General features: G+C 44.0%; 1 protein-coding gene across 5 annotated transcripts in view; it reads right to left on the bottom strand.

The window, feature by feature from the left end:
* EPHX1 (epoxide hydrolase 1) overlaps positions 1 to 19,802 on the bottom strand; it is a 272,143-nt gene that overhangs the window by 134,923 nt on the left and 117,418 nt on the right. The window contains exon 1 of one of the 5 annotated variants that reach the window (XM_085610401.1): positions 14,922 to 15,021. The exons of the other annotated variants lie outside the window; for them this stretch is intronic. The gene's annotated coding sequence lies outside the window, so the exon portion shown is untranslated. Of the gene's footprint in view, positions 1 to 14,921; positions 15,022 to 19,802 lie in introns of those variants that run through there. 5 annotated transcript variants of the gene reach the window in all.

The raw sequence follows: 19,802 nt of genomic DNA, 5'->3' as shown, positions 1-19,802 counted from the left end.
ACAAGGATGGGGATTGTGAAAGAAATGTACAAATCAAGAAAGCGTCAGCCATTAAACAAGCGAACACCGTTGCCTCGTCCCACTAGTTAAAAGAAAAAAAGAATCATTACAGAGGAGTCAGCCGCCATCCAAAAGCAATTATTGCCGCCTTGTCTGAACATTCATAGCGTCTGCGTACAAAAGATACAGAGTTCATACAGGACAGTGAAAAGACTTGGACACCCTAATCATTACTATTTGCTCTGAAAGAGACAGAGAGCAATAGGCCGCTCTACTATAAGTAAAGCTATTGTGGTCCTGAAGAAAACCCTTGAAAGGAAGTGGGTTCGAAACGCGTCGACCATGTGTTTTTTGCCAAACAAACATTCAATTAGAACTTCGCTTTTGTGCACTGTAAATATGTTGCCACTTTGTGAATCTATAGTAAAGTTCGTTCCAGAGTGCACTAGAAAGACTGGTGTAAAATCCTTTCCGTTGTTTGGTTGTTCCCTCTGGTTTTCAAAATATTGACTAGGTTTTGTGAACGAGTAAGGGAGTGTTGTGTATGGATGGAATGTAGTGTGGATTATAAATGGGTTTGAATGGAGATTATTGAATGTGAGAATTAGATGACAAAGTGCGAGTATGGTCTCTGTGGATAGTAAATTGATTGAGATTTTGTTATATTGTATTTATCTAAAAGTTTGTTCTGAATTCTAAAATAAATGGAAGAGTTCAAATATTACTTCAGGCTGTCGTAGATTAATTTCTATGGACTGTCTAAATAATTAATTGATTATCAGTATTGGCATCGTTGTTTGGTTTGCAACACAATTAGGAAGCATGAGATTTTGAATTGCGTGCCTAAGGAATTCATAAGTGCTGCAGCAACAAATGATGGACGGAATACAGAATGAATCGAGCATTCACTCCCAGTCAAGAGATCTGGGTAATATCCGTCGTTCTTTCGCCCACTACGCCACCCCAGTTTGGACCTAGCCAGTGACATTTGTGGCAATGGCGGCACGCCGCCCTTTATCTTTAAACATCTAAAGCCAAAGCGCGGCATGCCGTCATTGCTTCAAAAGTCAATAAATAGAAAAACAAAGGCGGTCGGAAGGTTCATTGTTTTCCATTGATGTACTTTTATAGCATTCACGGCATGCATCGCTTTACTATACATATATTAAGTTAAAGCGCGGTGTACCAGGATTGCTACAATAGTAAATAAAAAGAATACAAAATAAGTCTGCCGCAAACTTTTTCTATTTAGTAACTTTTATAGCAGTGCCAACACACCACGCGTTAGCGTTTAACATCAAAAGCTAAGGCGCGGCGTGCCACGATTGCTAAAAGAGTCAATAAACTTCAAAACAAAGCCAGGCGGACGCCACATTTCTTTCCCATTTGCAAAGCCAATAGCTCTCCATTTAACGAATGCGAGACCTATTGCATTGCAAATGCTTGTTTTAGTTCGCTTGCAGCAGCTATGCCAAAGTTCTACTGGGTCGCTTCCCTACGTCATATTAGCAGGCCAGTGCCTCGCCTCCCAGAATGTGCGCCTCTCTTGTCTACAGCATCTCTGGATGTTAGCAAGGTGCAAGGTAACCCTTAAAGCAGCCACCTATTACAAACAGGACTCAATTATTTTAATAGCAATTCCTTAAAAAAACAAATATACAGTGATCAAAATGATATTTTTATTTCTTTGAACTTGGTCTCAGTTGCTAAACCCAGTCTATTATGGTTCAGGTTTAATAAAATAAATATCAGAATGGCGGAATGAAAGTAGATCTTTATTCTGATAGGCTATAAATTCTAGTAGAATGAAAGTCTAGATTAGATTACCTTGACGAGCCTTAAGTACACGATTCTAAGAATTGGGCATTGATGAAATAAAAGCGAACAATTACAACAGAATAATTATAGCACAATGTAATTATTACAATGGAAAAATATATTGTGGATCATTATGTTTAAGAAAGAAGTAACTTTATTTTTTACAGCCATGAAAAAGTATCAGAGTATGCGACGCAGCTACAGAACAGCAAATTATGTCAAAAGAGTGAACTTTATGTTCTATATTGAAAAAGATAGGTCATACAAGACATGGCTGTAAATTACATCTTGTGTAAGCTTGAAGTACATATGACAAAAAAATAAACTTCTGAGGGCCCTACAACGATGGTCGGTTTCAATTCCAGCCAGCTAATTAGGATACAGCCAGTCAGAGGCCTTGCGACAGACATCGTCTGTCAATTCCGGCCAACTAATAATGATGCAGCCGGTCGGAATTGAAACCGGGCGATCATTGCGGCTGGCTACATGAGCTCCAGGAGCCCGACTGCCAGTTAGAAACCGGTCCGTACTCCAAATGGCAGGCGTTTCCACCTTCTGGATTACGATACACGGATTCCGGCAGAGTTTCCATGCGGGCCTTTCTGACATGGAAACCCGATCGGAAAGCGTGTCGGGGGCACCTAGCAGGGGCCCCTGCTGTATTCGGCCTCCGGTTGAGGGCCGAGGGGGCACCATTGATCCCAGCACCTTTTGGCTTTACGGGGTGCAGGGATGAACACAGACTCCCATTTCTCAATGGGAGCTTGTATTTTGGCCGGTTTATGGCAGATTACAAGCTCCCATTGAGAAATGGGAGAATGCGACCGCAGTAATTAGGCGTTCGGGACTGCCAACCACAGGTCGGTCGGTCCTGTTTCCGCGACTGAGTCAGGCGGACGCCAGTCCACCAGACATCGTAATAAGGTCCTAAATGCTTTTTTTACTTCTGTGTTGGTAAAGGTTATGAAATAAATTTGCTAGTTACCAAGGACAAAAATGAGGATGCACATCTCTAAAAAACCTTGAACGATGAGGAGTGGGAGTGCATGCCCGGGGCCATACATGCCAAACAAACACCCACTTTCCAGAATCCCGAACCAGACTAATCTACAAGTACCTAATGTGGACCACAGAGGACTGAGTGTAAGAAGAGGTACCGTAAAAGAGTACATGCCATTCTTCCGGCAGACGTGTTCTGCCTTTGCTGGAGTGTTGTACATGGACCTAGTCGTGGCTATGAATATTTGGTGCTTCAAAGGTATAATTAGGTTGAGAACAAGGGTGTTGTAAAGATTCATGATCTGAATAAAGGGTTGAGAATGCAATCTTCAGACTATTTTTCAAGATGTTAAACCCTCCCATTCGCTACAGCTTGTATACAATATTGAATCGCACGGCAGCTGTCAAACAGGAATCCTGCTCGAGGCACAGGGTGGGGGGTGGGGTGGATTATATTCTATCTATTAGCACTAACCAACCAACACCGGTGACATTCCCAGCTCTCTGTATTTACAATTATCGTGTTGATTTTTACCTCTTTTGTCCATTGGCCAGAACATCTGTATCCACAAGACTTCTAAACTGTAGTCCGGCAGTTAGTTGGGCGCCATTAAAGTTCTGCTACTGATGCAGACTTAAATCTGCGTGTCATCAGTGTAGTGTGAGCAGTGCACCCTGTAGTGTCAATAGTATACTGAGGACACTGCAGACCGTGAAACGGGAGGATATGCTTTAATGATTTCATGTTCACAATGAACTGCAGCTCTACTGTACAGAGTTTCATAAAGTGCATGTCCGTATATGGGAAACGGTGATCGGCTACTGAGGGACCAATTGTACAGGGAGTGCACAAAATTGGCGTTGCTCTTTTAAAGGGTCCATTAAAGATCCATTTATTGGGCTGGTCGAAGTCTCGGAGCTCCTGTTCTTCTCATTCATTATCTAGACGAGGCAGGGCTCAAAACGTGTGTAATGTTTTCCACAATAAGGGGCGCTTTTTTCAAGGATCAACTTTAAGATAACTGGGTGTAACATATTCCTGTAAACCATACAGAATTATTAACTAAGAAACGAGGCCATCACGGACGTAACCTCTTGAAGGTACCTTTGCGCTGTTTATTAGGTTATTTCTCATCCCGAAGAAGTGTTTAATGCAAGGTTTGCTAGACAATCCTCAAAATAAGATGCTCCTAATGTTTACACAACTGATACACCAGGGGTATACAACACAGGCAACGGAGAGTCGTATCTAAGCCACAGTTGAAGGATAAACACTCGCTATATAAATAACCTCAATTTAATTTCAAATTATATGTAAACTTACCTACGTGGATATCCTAAAAATCTGGCACAGAACCTTCTCTCCTAGCTGGCCACCACCACAACAGACAAAGTGCCGCGAGGTGCAATGGTCAATGGGAAGGATTACTCTCCGTTTGAGACCCTGGAGCACTTTGGTATTACAGAAGTAACCACAGACGCTTAAGCACCCCCTTCTGTAATGTGTATTGGACCAGCACAGTCTCAAGTGTGCATTACATCATTAGCAGGCGAGACGGGGGTGATGCGGGGTTCCCGATGTGCCGCATGGCTCGCCCAGCCCTTACCATGGAGTTGCAGAAATCAAACAGGAGAAGGAAACAAAAAGCCCATCGGCGTCATAAGACTGGCTAGTAGCGTGCAAGTTTTAAAAAGCAGCAACTTTGAACCGTCAACGAGATGCTCCACTGAGCCCGATCCAATTCCTAAGTAAGGTGATCTGGGTGCACGTTGTCCATCACCTACAACGGATCACGCGCCAGCAGGAGTGAACAAGCAAGATCCTCACAGAGTCAACTGTGAAGGAACATTTATAGACCACTAGACTCATTTTACTCAATTAAGAGTTAGGGCAGGTGAAACAGGCCGGCTAGGGCGATCGACCTCGAATCTGGGGAACTGGGTTCGAGTCTCGGCAAAGACGCTGAACATCCTGTGATTCTGGGCAAATCACTTAATATCCCCGTGCCTAACAAAATTGAACGTGTGTCCTCATGTAAGGTAACTGGTGCTATCTAAAGTGCTCCGATACCCGATTTGGGTCAAGATCGCGCTATATAAAACTATGTAAAACATTTTTTTTTTTTTTTTAAAAAAGGCTCATCTAAAGTAATGAAACCTTCTGAAGTGGGAGGAGCCTGCTGTTAGCGCTGTAGAACTCCTCCAGATCATTTTGACAACGGTGCTCCTACAGGACCTTCTCCACTACCGCAAGAATCACACTCTCGGAATTGACACCCAGCAGTCTTTCCCCCTCTTTGTGTGGAATATAGTAAGGATGCGGTGTACCTGATAGACAAGTACAAGGTGCACCAGATAACATCATATATGGCTTTGAGACTTCTGGCCTGCATTGAGGGCCGGCACTTCGCCTTTCATGTGCATATAACAGGATTCTTCATTGACTGGGACTCTTACAAGTTGTGAAGTCCTAGCAGTTTCTGCTGACTAACATATGCTTTCAGATCGATTTTACACAGGGGACAGTTCTTGCTTGTGGCACTACACATGGTGAACTAGATAACAGACAGGAGTGAGGCCTGTCCGAAGAGTACTGACAACTTGAAGTTCAGCTCAAATTCAGCTTGTGATGTGGCCAGACTGCGCCTTGGATGGTGTAGTATTTAGAACTAAAGCTAAGAGCAGTGATGACTAACTAGGTTTACAACTTAATTTCCCTTAAATCAGGCTTAATAATCTTTAAATGCCTTTTTAGCAGCAATCTAAGAGTTAAGACTTGAAAATGCTCAAGCTCTTTTTTTTAATTTGGGTCTGGACTACAAATGCTCATCTCTCTACAGTTGTAAACACTGTTCTCTTGCAATACCTTACATTATGACATTCTGTATTATGCCTACAACTCCATAAAAATCGAATCAAAAATACAAAATAATCAAATATGTGAATGGGTTTGGTGGTATGAAGTTGCGTATTGAATAGCTTCAGAGGGATGGTGAACTATGCTAGCTTTTCATTATTCTATGGCCTGCAAGTGGGACAACAATGGTCTGTTTAATAACCTGAGGATTTAAGCTTTTTTTGTAACTTTTTTGTATTGCAAGTCAAAATCCAACTTCCAGTTTCATTACAGCAAGCAAAAACTTGCAACGCTACAATGAACTTAACTGCCCGCCAACTTCCATCCAACCCTGTAAAAAACGCTTGTAACATTTCGCAACAAACAAAAACCTGCTTCCCCTCATACACTGCCCCCCCCCCCCAACCCATCTGGCAAAAGGAAGAATCTACACAAATGGGTGGGCCTATCGCTCTAGATGTTGTCCCATCCAGATGAAGGCGCGTTCTGGGTATTGTGTCAGGGAGTCGGTCCCAATGTGGTAGATTTGTCGGACAAATAGGTGCAATGTCCACAGTCTTGCCGGGCATGTGATCTTTCTGGTGTCCTTCTGTATGAGGATCCAAACAGGCTGCCATAACCCCAGGATGTTATCCCCATGCAGGTGGGATTCTTTCCAAAGCCATTGTTGACCATATTTTTGTACCAATTGTCTGGCTGGCTTACTGTTTCGACCAAGACGCTTTTCCAATGGTTGGAAGAGCAACTTTCAAAGTTTCCATGACAGCTCTTCATGGAATTGTTTTAGCAGAGTATTTTTTAATTTTTAATTTGATTTATTAGCATTTCCATTAAACATTCCGCACCATAAAATGCAGTAGCAAATAACAGCATGGAGAGTATGTGCGCTATGTGGAACTCAAATAAGAAAAGAGAACATCAACATCCAATGGCTAAAAACGTACAGCGATAAAATGAGCAACAAAACACATAGTCCGATATCGGAGCAGGACAGTACATTATTGTGTCGTGTATGTTTGTACCGGACTGTATCTTGTTAATCTGTTTATGGATCAGAGGTAAAAGCATGTGTAGCAGTGCATAGAAATTGCAGCAGGGGTTCCCAGATGTCTTTGGGGCGAGAGGTGGCAGGTAACTCTTCTGCATATAGTCTCAGATTTTATTGACCGTATACCAGATCCCTGAGCCATACGGTTGCAGTGGTGCAAGATTTGCTCTCCCAAGTCATTGCTACTCGGCGTTTGGCAAGTAAGAGTGCGACACGTATCAACCTACCCGTCAGACCCTTCAGAGATGGCAGCAGGCCTAATAGGCACGCATGTGGAGAGCATGGCACCTTGTTTTAGCAAAGTTGACTGTAATCAGAAAGCCCTCCATATCCTCAACTGCCAGTGTTCCTCCCAAAATACTGATAGTTGTGGACAAGCCCACCATACATGGACGGGAGCCCAATGCTCCCACATCTTCTCCAGCACTTTTTTGAGCTGTGTATCCCACATAAAGATTTCTAGTTTTACATTAGTTTGCTGAGGTTTGTTTTACTACTCACTGTTTTCTATGAGCACTATTCCTTTGTGCACTGGGTGCCGAGCGAGTCGAGATGTTGCTTGACTGAGTTCATCTTAGGAAACCCTAAGGTAAGTTTGGCTGCAGCATTTTGTATGACCTGAACTCTGTTTACAATATGCTTGGGCGCACCCACATAAGGGTAATGGCCGTAGTCTATATGGGAGGTTGGGAGTGCCTAAACTACAGTGTGCTGAGACACAGTAGGAACAAAGGGTAAGATTTATTTTAAGTAATCTCAAAATGGACTCCGCTACTCTATTACTTTGTTTGGAGAAAGATAAATTATCGATGGTAACGCCTAAATTTTTTCTCAGAAGTAGTTGGGGGAGAAGGAGTCTCCAATTCACTGGATTACCATTTACAACAAGACTTCCCAACAAAAGCATTTTGGGGTTGTCTCCATTCATTTTGAGGCTGCTTGCGGTCCTTAATTGGCCGACCATTGTTACGCATTTGAAAAAGTTGCCTTTAGTATCATCCACATTTTTGGAGATGGATACTGTTATTTAATCATCCGCATAGGACACCAAACTAAAACCAAATTATCTAACGGAGATTACAAGCGGAGATATATAAATATTATGAGTGTGGGGCTCAACGAGGACCCCCGTGGAACTCCACATTTAAATGAAAAGGTAGCCGATTAGAACAGAGGCGTGGCTAGGGATTATGTTCTATCAGAAAGAAATGATTGAAGCCACCGAACCAGCCTAAAAAAAGCAACAACAGCGCAGTATCGAAGGTGGCCAACAGGTCTAGGAGGATCAGAGTTGCTCACCCTCCCGACTTCAAAATTATGCATCCCTCATCCTTCATGACAAGAAGGGCTGATTCAGTACTTTGTCCGGATTTAAAACTGAACTGGGAGGAATTCAGGAAATAGACTGCATCTACATATAACAAGAGTTGTTTATTAACAATTGTTTCCAATTTTTTTTAGCCGGCAGTGGTAATAAAGAGATTGGTCTACAGTTAGAGCAGCCAGATTGGCAGTTATGGGAATATTTTTCCAAATTAAGGGGACCTCTCAAGCTTCCCAGGAGCGGTACACATTTGCATTATAACAGGGCAAACGGTGTTTCTCCAAAATTCTGTATTTAGTGAGGGGCCGGATCGAATAGAGAACAGGAATTACTGGAGCGGAGGACTGGGTCAATAGTGGATTCTGACAGTCTAGAGTACCTGCTTAGCGAGGATTCTGAATTGGATTGAGATCATCTTTGATTGGTTGCAGACGTTACCCATTGATTAAATGTTCACACAGTTATGTTTATTTCCCAATAATTTGCAAGTGCATGTAATTTGAGAGCCTTTATCAAATTTTCTGTACCAGGTTTGGAGTAGGTACGGCCGAGCACCTCTGATTTAATTACTGGGCACATCATTCTAGGAAGTCGGTAGAGGAGTCTGAAAGGTATAGCTATGTAGTCTGACCAGAGTCGGATTAATGGCGGATAAACCAGGAAGAAATTGCTATTGAAGAAAACATCAAGTGTGCGTCTCAGGTCATGAGTTGGGTATGTTATGCGTCGCTTAAGCCTTAAGCTACTGAGTGATTCTAATAGGTTCATTGTATCCCGGTTATCTACGTCTTCGATGTGAAAGTTGAGATCATCCAGCATAACAAAGTTAGAGGCCGACAGAATGTGGGGGGCTAAACAGGATCCAATATTAATTGAAAATTCCTTTCTGGGTCCTGGCAGACAAAGTAATCGAGTACGCAGGACTAATTTGTCTAGTGTATAAGTGGCCTTTCAAGTTACGGAGGGCCTTAAAAACAATAGCAATGCCTCCCCCCAACTTTGTGCTCCTTGTCTCTTCAAAACATTATACCTCCTTTAGAGATGGCCAGATCAATAACAGGGCCAGTGTTATTTAATCAGGCTGCTGTAAGAAACACTAGGTCTGGTGTATATATTTTGATACAGTCATGCAGTTTCGTGTTGGGTTTGATTAATGATGCGGTGTTCAATAAGAGACACCACAGGTTACGCTCAATGTCTGCTTTCATCTTGAGTGAAGCAGGGTGCTTGTGCGGCTCAGTAGAGCACCTTAGTCCAAACATGAACCCTGCCAGCCACTACTAAATAATGCATCACCTAGTAGCAAATACTGAATAAATTATAGAACTACAATCAGATAAAAGGTAAAATTTAAGCTTCACTGTCAATGTCACTTTCTGAAACAGGAAAAGCAGACGACTATCCGCCCCCCTTACTCCTTACGATGAGCCAGCTCCCTGCAGTAAACTCTTCACAAACCTTTTTCACAAATCCACAAAGTGAATATGTGAACAAAAAATAGTGAGAGTAAAAGAAGGCGGATGAAAACATGGAGAAATAGAATTTTAAAAAGAGGTAGTCATTATTGTGGAAGAGAAAAGAGATGAGATGAAAACATTCTGTAGGAAATTTTACATATTTTATTTTTACATTTTCCACATTACAGTAGATTTAATGTGGCTCTTGCCAGTAAACTGTGTCTAGTAAGTACATCATTCAGACAGGGAATGTCCACCATTGCCCAGATTCTGAAATATGCTAAATTATACACCAACTCTGAGGTCTCAACCATATTTTTTTTAAACAATATTTCTTTCATTAGGTATTGTGGCACATGCCGCAATCACAATGTAATGGACAGCCATTAGGCCCCCCCAACCACCCCAACTACCACACTTGTCCACTCATGCTGAAGTAAGTGTTTTGGCAAGCAACCGGACGCTCGTGTGCTCTGCAGCCCCACTGAGGCACCAACTCAATCAACAAGCATTTGCAATGCAATAGGTCTCGCATTTGCGAGACTTTTAGCTACTGGCATTGTAAATGACAAACCTTTTATCTATGTGCTGGTTTTGAAAACATAAATAAAAGGCATTGTCATTTACAATGCCAATAGCTTAAAATTTCGCAAATGCGAGACCTATTGCATGACATGTTTCCGCAGTGGGTGCTCAGCCACGCTGCGGCATGTACCTTGGTCCAAGCCGGAAAGGTGCCCAGCCAACCTTGGGATTAGAGGACAGGCTTTTTATGGGACCAGCTAAGAGTTCAGCCCCAACTGCTAAACTGAGTCCTCCGACTAGGAACTCAAGCCCACCCAAACCAGTGTCACCTTGTTGGGTGCAATCATTGAAGTACAGCTTCACCCCTAAAACACAGGGAAGCACAAGACATTTACTGTTTCACCCTCTTAGGCCATTCCAGCATCTCCTACGCCACACTGTAAATGAATATTGCTTTATTAATTTCTAGCCCCCCCCCCCACGCCCGTATTTACACCACTTAAGCACCAACAACATTAAAAGCAAATGTATAAGTCCCAAAATGCTATTTGCTAGTGGCATAGATAGGGACTTTGAGGGTGTTAACGCCAAAGAGGGTCCCTTGGCGAGTGTTTGTTGTACATATAATTTAGCTTCCTATTAGTACCAGGTGTATATACACACACAATATGGCTCCTGGGGAGTCCCCTAAATTGAACAGTCAGTATATCTTCCACCACTGTTAATTCAGGTGACCACCTCACTTCTGGTTATTGTAGACACTGTCTTCAGTCCTGAACTTTTAACCTACAAATAAATTATTGATTCCAGCCAGACGCGTTACACTAATTAGTTCAAAGGAAACAAAACAAGACACCCTCACCCATAATGCAGTAGGCTATTACAATTTGAGACTCCTTTCGCAATGAATTCATCCACGCAAGGTGTTTCTTTACTTGCCGGGAGTTGTAGTCACGACCAACCATATTTAACTTCGGACTACAAGAATTATAATGGAAAGAATTAAAACAAAACCGGACCTGAAGAGCTTCTCAAATGAATTAAATGCGCTTTAAGATGTGCTTGGAGTACAGGAGTCTCTACGCTGTCTATAGCACTGACCTCCTGTTGAGTTTGTGACGTATGTGTTGCACACGCACAACAACCGACTTACAAATAAACATGCACTTTATTTGGTCGATTTGTTTAATAGACAGCGACGCAGACATAACTTTGTGGCAAACATTAAAAATAGGGAAGGAACTCAGACAGCCGAGACTGGATGGGTAATTTGTGTAAAAACAGATATGAAATGGATCTAGTTCAAGAAGTATTTACCTGATACACGCATTTCTCTCCAGGTTGCCTAGCTCCTGCTTCCTCCTGAGATGTGAAAAACACAACAGGAGGTTGGTTAAGAAGGAAGAGAAAGCGAAAGTAAGCTTGATGGCGCTGGTCTCCGGACTGCACCCAGTGGAGTGCGAGATCTTTAGGGAGAGCAGGGTGTGATGGAAGAAGCCTGGCACCAGCAGTCTTGTGACAAGAGGGGTGGAGTCGTAAGTCGGAGAATACTGACACAGTTACATTGTGCTTGGCCTCTAGGCACTGCCAAAACACAGAAGAGCAAAGAATAAACAAAAGCGGTACAGGGACGAAATAATCAGAACAAGCGAGAAATCGGCATTGAATGGCAGAGAACAGCCGTGCACCAAATTAATTAAATAAATAAAAGTAGCGCGGCCGCTGAAGTCAGCGAACTGCGCACTAAATTAAATAAACAAGTGGCGCGGCTAACTTTGCCCTCGACCTCGGGAAGCCGATTACAAAATGAAGAGCGCAACTTTGGGAAGGGAGGAGCGGGTAGGATTACCAATGAGCAGCCAGAAAATAAGCTACCAGCACACCCTCCAACGTCATGCCAAACCAAGATGGCGTCGGCCTGTCCAGATGGGCCGTCCTAAAAGTGGATAAGGCGGTAACCCAAAAGCTCGTTTTCAATCACGAGCCAGCGTTTAACATAAACGATGACGCGTGCCAATTGAAAACAAGGGCGGGGCTTAAAGTTCCTTCCGAAAGTGTATTGATTCCAAAAGGCCCTCGCATGGCGAGAGCAACGCATGCACGCTGCTAACGCCAGGTGAGACCTAAAAACGACCATATAAGTTCATCGCGAGAATAGAAATACATATTACAGCAACTCCTCTAGCATGCTTACGTGTTCTGTTTAGCTTACTCAAGATAATGGGTCTGTTTCTAGTTTGAGACGTTACTCCGCTCATCAGGATGGCGGAGAACAATACCTCCGCCACCCTGATGGACGACCGTCAGTCAAATCTAGAGGCAGTGGTCCTCTGTACACTGAAAGGAAACACAGTCACTGCTGTTCCTTTCAAAGTACAAAGGATTTGGTGGACGGCTGCCTTTGTTTTGGACGGATGTGTTCACCAAACTTTTTTACATTTTGTTTTTCAGAAATAAACTCCCCATGTGGGAGTTTGTGTCTGAAAAATAGAAAACCTAATGACCCCTACTCCCTCTGAGCTTTCCTGGGCGTGGGAGCCATTAGTTTTTCTGTTCCTCATGGCCAGGTTTTTGCTGGTAGTGACAGACAGAAAGCTATTGACATAGTAAATGGTAATGCCTTTAAGTAATGTTTTTTGTTTTATAATACAATTAAAAAGGCATTGTTATTTACAATAGTAATTGCTTATTTTTTTGCAAACGCAGTCCCATGAAGGATTCTATGCTATAATTAAATCAGTGTCCCTTGAGCTTAAAATGCACCATTAGGTAGGTTAGGGTCCCACGCTTTCCTCTTGTAAACCATCTCCAACCTTCCTCTCATATAGGTATAGCGCTTAGATCTCAGCCTTGCAATGAGCGCTCTGTTGCGTGCGCAGGGGTCGAACCGTATAAGTTTCAAGTGAACACGCCTGCCTGCCTGCCACTGGGCTTTGGTGAGAGTGATGGAGAAACTTTTGTTCTTTGTATCCCTCAAGTACCTAAGCCATGGATGTATCTCAGCGAGTTCAGCAACAAAAGGAAGTGTTTGTATGCGTGTGCTTATGTATGTGTGCGTGTGTATGTATGTGTGCACGTACGTGTGTGTGTGTGTATGTGCATGTGCATATGTAACAGTCCCCTGAACAATTCTATACTATAAATAGCCTTTAAATCAATCAGTGTCCCTCGATCTAAATCTGCAGCATTAGGTAGTTTAGGGACCACGTCTTCCTCTCGTAAAGCATCTCGAACCTTCTGCTCCTGTCGGGCATAGCGCTTAGATCTTAACCTTGCAATAAGCGCTCTGTTGCAGCACAAATTGGTGGGCGCAACAGATATACAGAACATATTTATACATGCAGCGTGTGAGGACGAACAGTTCCACCAAAGAACATTGGGAGTTAATCAGGGTAAAGTTTGACCCCAGATATAAGGAGGTTGTTAACACGACTAGGAACATTTGCGTCATATTTTCATATGTTAGTAGGGGTCAGGGTGACACATGTCATTTCTTATTTGCGTGGCTAACACCAGAGCGAGCAGCGCATGTGCGCTGCAACACTAGGCGACACCTAAAAAGGGGCGTGACATCATGGGAGGCATCACCAGTAGCCAAAAAAAAGTCCTACAGCCAATTCCCATCTATTTTACACTCTCACAAGACTTGCAGAAAATAAAATAAAAACCAAAAAATTTGTACAAAGAAACAAAAGACGGAGATCTGGCATTTACAGACCAAAGACAACAAGCGCACCTCCGGCCCTTCTGTGTGTGTGTGTTACTACCAATGTACGAAGCAGTCCAGATGAGCCGTACAAACAAAATACAGAGCGGTAAGAAAAACGCATAAAATTCAATCAGAAAACAGTAAACAAGCTACCAACACACCCTCCTACATCACACAAAACAAAGATGGCGTGGGCCAGTCCAGATGGGCCGTCCCAAAAAGCGACAGGGCGATAACCAAAAAGCCTGATTCCTAATCACAAGCCAGCGTTTATCCTAAACTAGGACGCCAGCCAATTGAAAACAAGGGTGTGGCTTAAAGTCCCCTTCAAAAATATCGATTACTATAGCTCACGCTGCCCATTCTAAGCATACGGGCAGTGTAATGCCCTTCTTCTGATGGCCTCTACTCCATTGGGCTACAGGAGGAAGTTTTTAGTTGATGGAGCCAACAGGGGCTCTGTCGACAGAAAATTTCAAATCTGTCTGTCTCTCAGGGCTTTAAGTGGGCCAGGTCCTGGGCAGTTCTAAAAAGCAGGTGCCGAGACGGATCCCTATCAGGCTCACAATTTTTGCTCTCCCCGTCAGTTAATAGAAAAAAAAAAATTTAAAACAAAAATCGAAACTCTGTAGCAGTACCACCCTTCACTGCCTTCGATGCAACTCCAAAGAGACTCAGATAGTACTTTCACAGTCTCATCATTTCAGAACTGAAGAACTTTCAATATCATATGCAACAAAGCCATCCTTGTTGCGTATTTGTCTTAAGCAACCAACAATCACTGGCAAATCCAATAGTCCGGGCTTGTTGCAGGTGTAATGTTACTTGTTGTTTTATTTACTTGGATGCAATGACAGAAGCAGCAAAATACCAGTCGGTGGCACACTAGCACAGATTTCTTTTAGCTTACACGTTTTTAAGCCACAGCCTTAATTAGATCGGCCACACCCCTTTGAGAGACACCCCCACGCCCAGTTTTTCCATCCCACTTAAAGCCCTGCTGTTTCTAAAGGATGTGGGCGGACCGAGGGTTTGACAGGCAGCAGGAAGCTCCCTCACATTTGTGACAGAGTACTCTGTTTGCCAAATGAATATTCAGACTTTGTGAAAGACCTGCGTCCCACAGAAATGGCAAGATTCTATAGGCAGCTTCCCAAAGGACTGAAGAAACAATTACAACCCACCCTAGAAATGAATCTCGGGGTGCGAGTCCACAAAGCTGACCTCCCGTCCAGAGCATCCTCCAGCTCAAATGTGTTCAGATGAACTTCATTTCACTCTTTCGTTCCTTTTCCATGTCGAACATTGCACTTCCTAAACTTTGTACTTTCTAATCTCATGTTTGGTCATTGGCACACAACCACGACAAAAGGTCACGTCCATCCAGCTGAGTCAGTGGCCAGGATAAAATCTTGCTTGTCATTTTAAAGAATACATAGGCATCTTTTTAACTCTCACTGGCCATGGCTATTTTTCCTTTATCTTTTCACCCAAACTCTTTATGATTTTTTTTTTTTTTTTTTTGTTTTTTTTAACGCAAACAGTATTCCTTGAGTTTTTTGCCTCTGCTGTATGTGCTTCAATCTGTTTAGCACAAACACCCATTTTACAAACAGAAATCGAGCATAGATTGCGGACACCTATAACATCACAGATTGTTAACACAGTGCAGGGGTGCTGACATCAAGAAACACAGCAGGAGCTTGGGACATGCATACACACCCCAAACGTTTGTCAGCCATGCCCACCCCGCAAACAGACGGAAAAAAGCGATTACTGGCGGTGACAACGTACAGTTACAAAGCTGGGAATACTGAAGACTACAGACACAGGGCTGGTGTTACAGACACCCAAATAGACATCAAACACACAGAGCAGAGGTTGTGGACACCAAGAGAGAGAGCTGCACAAACAGACACAGAACTGGGATTACTGGCTCAGAAACCACAAACCGCGAGCAAGAATTATTGACAGAGACAGTACAAACAAACACACAGCAGGGAGGAGCCATACGATAACAGATCCCATGAAGGGACAAGGAGCCGCCATTAGGGACATCCACAGACAAGTCACAGACCGGCAGCGTGTCAGTACTGGGGGCAAAAAAAAACAGAGACCGGCCTAGCTACTCTCCCAAAAATATCCAAAGCTGATTATTTTTAAAACAATTGTATTGTTTTTGTTATTAACATAATAATTGCTTGATCATTGGGGTATTTAACACATATTTACCCAAGAACAGCGCAGTATCGTACTGAATCCCACTTCCATAAACGAACATTCCCAGCAGCGATTTATACAAAACAAAACAATCTGCTGCATCCCAGGGTCACGTTTATAACAAAGAAGAAGTGATGACTGGGGAAATTAGAAATAACCAGCAACAATAAGGAGGAATCGATGATGGGCGGGGGAGTGGGGGGGGAGAAGAAACAAGAACAAGAATAAACAAGCATTTACAATGCAACGGTCTCGGCATTGTTAAAGTTAGAGCTATTGGCATTGCTCATGCAAGCGGTCCAAAGGACAGCCAGACACCCTCATGCAGGTGGTTACAGCAACACTACACTTCGTTTAAAGAGGGATCGGGAATCCTCCCTCAAGTGAGGTCAGTCCCCCTCAGTGAGACTCCGCTACAGTTTTTACCCAGCAGAGTTTGCACCTGCGCAGAGCACAGCACATTTAGTATAATCCTATGCACAGTCCTGGTCTGTGCAGAGCGCACAGAGGTAAGCGTGTCCAGGGCTGGATCATGGACAGCTACACTGGCCAAGAGCACAGCCGAGTACATGCGGATGTAGTGAAGAAAGCGCACAATTAACTCAATGTCTTCACGTTAATGCATGAACTGCAGATCGCAAAGCACGAAGACTGCGCGGCAATCACTGTTTGAATTGCGATATCTGCACTTCATGCAGTATCTGGGAAACTGGAGTTAAATACGCACTTTAGACAGTTTGAATGCTCAAGTGCTCGGCGCAGCAGCAGTCCAACGTCATAACATGTCCCAGGTGCAGAGGATTCGTCGGGGGCCACAGTAATGAAGTGGAGGAAGCTGGCTTTTTATGTAACGCACCCAAATGAGGAAGTCCAAAGTTTTAAATGTAATTTGACAAGATCAGAATCAGGCAAGTACTTTCGATGTTTTAGCTTTTTACAAGAAACAAAAAATAAAAAAAATCACAGCCGTCAGATTTTAGGCATAAGCTTCGAATGCAGCAATTTTACCCATTGGGAGCAACAGTCAGATGCATGAAAATGTTTCTCTAGCGGTCAAAAGTCTATAGCGACCGCGGTTGCCTTTGTGTCGCACGCGTCAATGGTGAGGGCGGTTAAAGCAACATTGTATCCCCAGGCAGGCCCCAAAACAACACAGCAAGACAGCCATTCAGCCATCGCCCCCACAGACACAGCCTTCGCTTGCTGCCCGACTTCCGCAGAGCTTCGTGACTCGGAGACTGGGAATTAAAATGATTAAAATGCTGATCGGTTCTGCGCGGCCAGGCCTTTTCTTTCGCACAAAAGCCTCGCTTGAAAATGTTTCCGGTTGCCTTTGTGTCACACTAGTCAATGGGTCTCTGTCTGGGCGGCACAGCCAGCCTCTCTCTGGACCAGGTAAAAACGAAAACCTTCCCAGAGGAACAACAAGGCAGAGCAAAAGGCACACCACCGCCTTTCTCCGAGGCAGAGCAGAAATGCCTCGGAGAAACGCAGCGTCCTTTTCGGATTCGGGGGATGCCTCGGAGAAACGCAGCGTCCTTTTCGGATTCGGGGGCGTGTTTTGCTGTTGTCTCCTCCTTGAGACTTCTTGCAAAAAACACGCCCCCCCGATCCGAAAAGGACGGGGACTAATCTGAATGACTGATCTCTTCTCCAATGGCTGGCCAGCATTCAAGAGGCCAGCCAATGGAGAACAGGGGAGAAGAGGGGCGGGTTCTCCATGCCTATAGAATTGCCTTCCCAGTGTGTTTTGTGTTTTGAGTGTCTGCCATATATTGCAGTATTATACTTTTACTTGTATTTTGATCGCTTTTGTAACTTGCACACGTCACTTTCTCCTTTTGTAACGTATCGTATGCTACCTCTTGTATTTTGTTTGCTTTTGATACATGCACTATGGCCACCACTGCCTCATGTAACGTAACTTCTGTTTTAGTGTTCTGAGTGTCGGCCATTTATTGCAATTTTTTTTTTCTTTTTACCTCTACGTGTACTTTGTATGCTCTTGTAACCTGCACACATCACTTTTTCCGTTTGTAACGTATCGTTTGCTACCTCTTGTATTTTATTTGCCCTTGATACTTGCACAATTGTCGCTATTGCCTCATGTAACGTACCGTTTGATTTTGTAACATGCTCACTTGTATTTTTGCTCCTTATGTATCATTACTGCTGCTATTGTGAAGCGCTCTGACACCTTCGGGTAAAGTCCGCGCTATATAAAAACGCATTAAATAAATAAATAAATATGAATGAGGTTGAATGAGGAATATCTGTGCTCAGTAAAAGCATTCATGGTGATGTCAGCGCACACGTAGCGTGGCCGTCAGTGGCTACAGTTTCGACTTCTGAATTTTTATTCAAATCGTTCAGGGTCAATTGGACGTATTTTGTAGGTCGTTTTACTTCCTCAGATGCCACTGTACAAGCGCACAAAATTAAACAAATGAAGAATAAAGTAATACTTGACATATTGGGTTTCCTAGCTAGAAAAAAAAATGTTGGAAGTTTGACTGAAATGCCACCAAGGCACGTGTCACCACGGAAATGTGCGCCTCAGCGGGTCTTCGTGGCGCCCCGTCAGGTCGCATCTGTGTACGAGGAATTGCTTGATAACTTCCTTTACGTTGTTGTTGTTACCTTACAGCTTTTAACACAATGATGCAGGCGATGCCGCAATACCCCCACACATTTGTGTCACGACTGTCGGCGATCTATCTTAATCAAAGGAGTGAGGCTGAGGGGGTCGGATGGTGTTTAATGAATCAAGGAGAATTGTTCGCACCCCAACAAGGAGTGAAGCAGCATCTTGGCCTCGTGTGACACATACACACTCAATCTTAAAGTGCTATACTCGTAGCCAACAACACTACGCATCATGTAGTCCCACGTTTGGTTGGGCAACGTGTAACTACAAGTCCCGACATGCTTAGTACTGATGGTTGACAAACCGGGGCTCATTAAAGTCACTCTCATGACATGGGACGCGTTCGCAGAGAAGTTTTAGCTATTAAACATCAGTTCGATCGGAGATCTTGGGGGTCTCCCAAAGCGTCAGCCCGACTCACCTCCCCCACCTCTGAAACGAGAGCACACTGCCAGCTAACACAACGCTCGCCTCTTCTGCATAATGGTCCTGTGTCATGCATATGTTAATGTCCTCAGAACAATGGCATCTTAATCGGCAGGCCCCAAAACAACACAGCAAGACAGCCATTCAGCCATCGCCCCCACAGACACAGCCTTCGCTTGCTGCCCGACTTCCGCAGAGCTTCGTGACTCGGAGACTGGGAATTAAAATGATTAAAATGCTGATCGGTTCTGCGCGGCCAGGCCTTTTCTTTCGCACAAAAGCCTTGCTTGAAAATGTTTCCGGTTGCCTTTGTGTCACACTCGTCAATGGGCCTCTGTCTGGGCGGCACAGCCAGCCTCTCTCCGGACCAGGTAAAAACGAAAGCCTTCCCAGAGGAACAACAAGGCAGAGCAAAAGGCACACCACCGCCTTTCTCCGAGGCAGAGCAGAAATGCCTCGGAGAAACGCAGCGTCCTTTTCGTATTCGGGGGCGTGTTTTGCTGTTGTCTCCTCCTTGAGACTTCTCGCAAAAAACACGCCCCCCGATCCGAAAAGGACGGGGCCTAATCTGAATGACTGACCTCTTCTCCAATGGCTGGCCAGCATTCAAGAGGCCAGCCAATGGAGAACAGGGGAGAAGAGGGGCGGGTTCAAGCCCCTCTTCTCCAAGTCATTAAATCTCCGACTTCCGGTTCTGCCTTTCGGCAGACCGGACGTCCTCGACCTAAACAGGGCTACATAGGGAGCAGCAGGCAGGCGGAGTGGAAGGGCA

Source organism: Triturus cristatus, chromosome 6, assembly GCF_964204655.1.
Source record: "Triturus cristatus chromosome 6, aTriCri1.1, whole genome shotgun sequence".
Taxonomy (NCBI): domain Eukaryota; kingdom Metazoa; phylum Chordata; class Amphibia; order Caudata; family Salamandridae; genus Triturus; species Triturus cristatus.
Note: the sequence above shows the minus strand (reverse complement) of the source record. Positions and strands in the feature narration are given on the sequence as shown.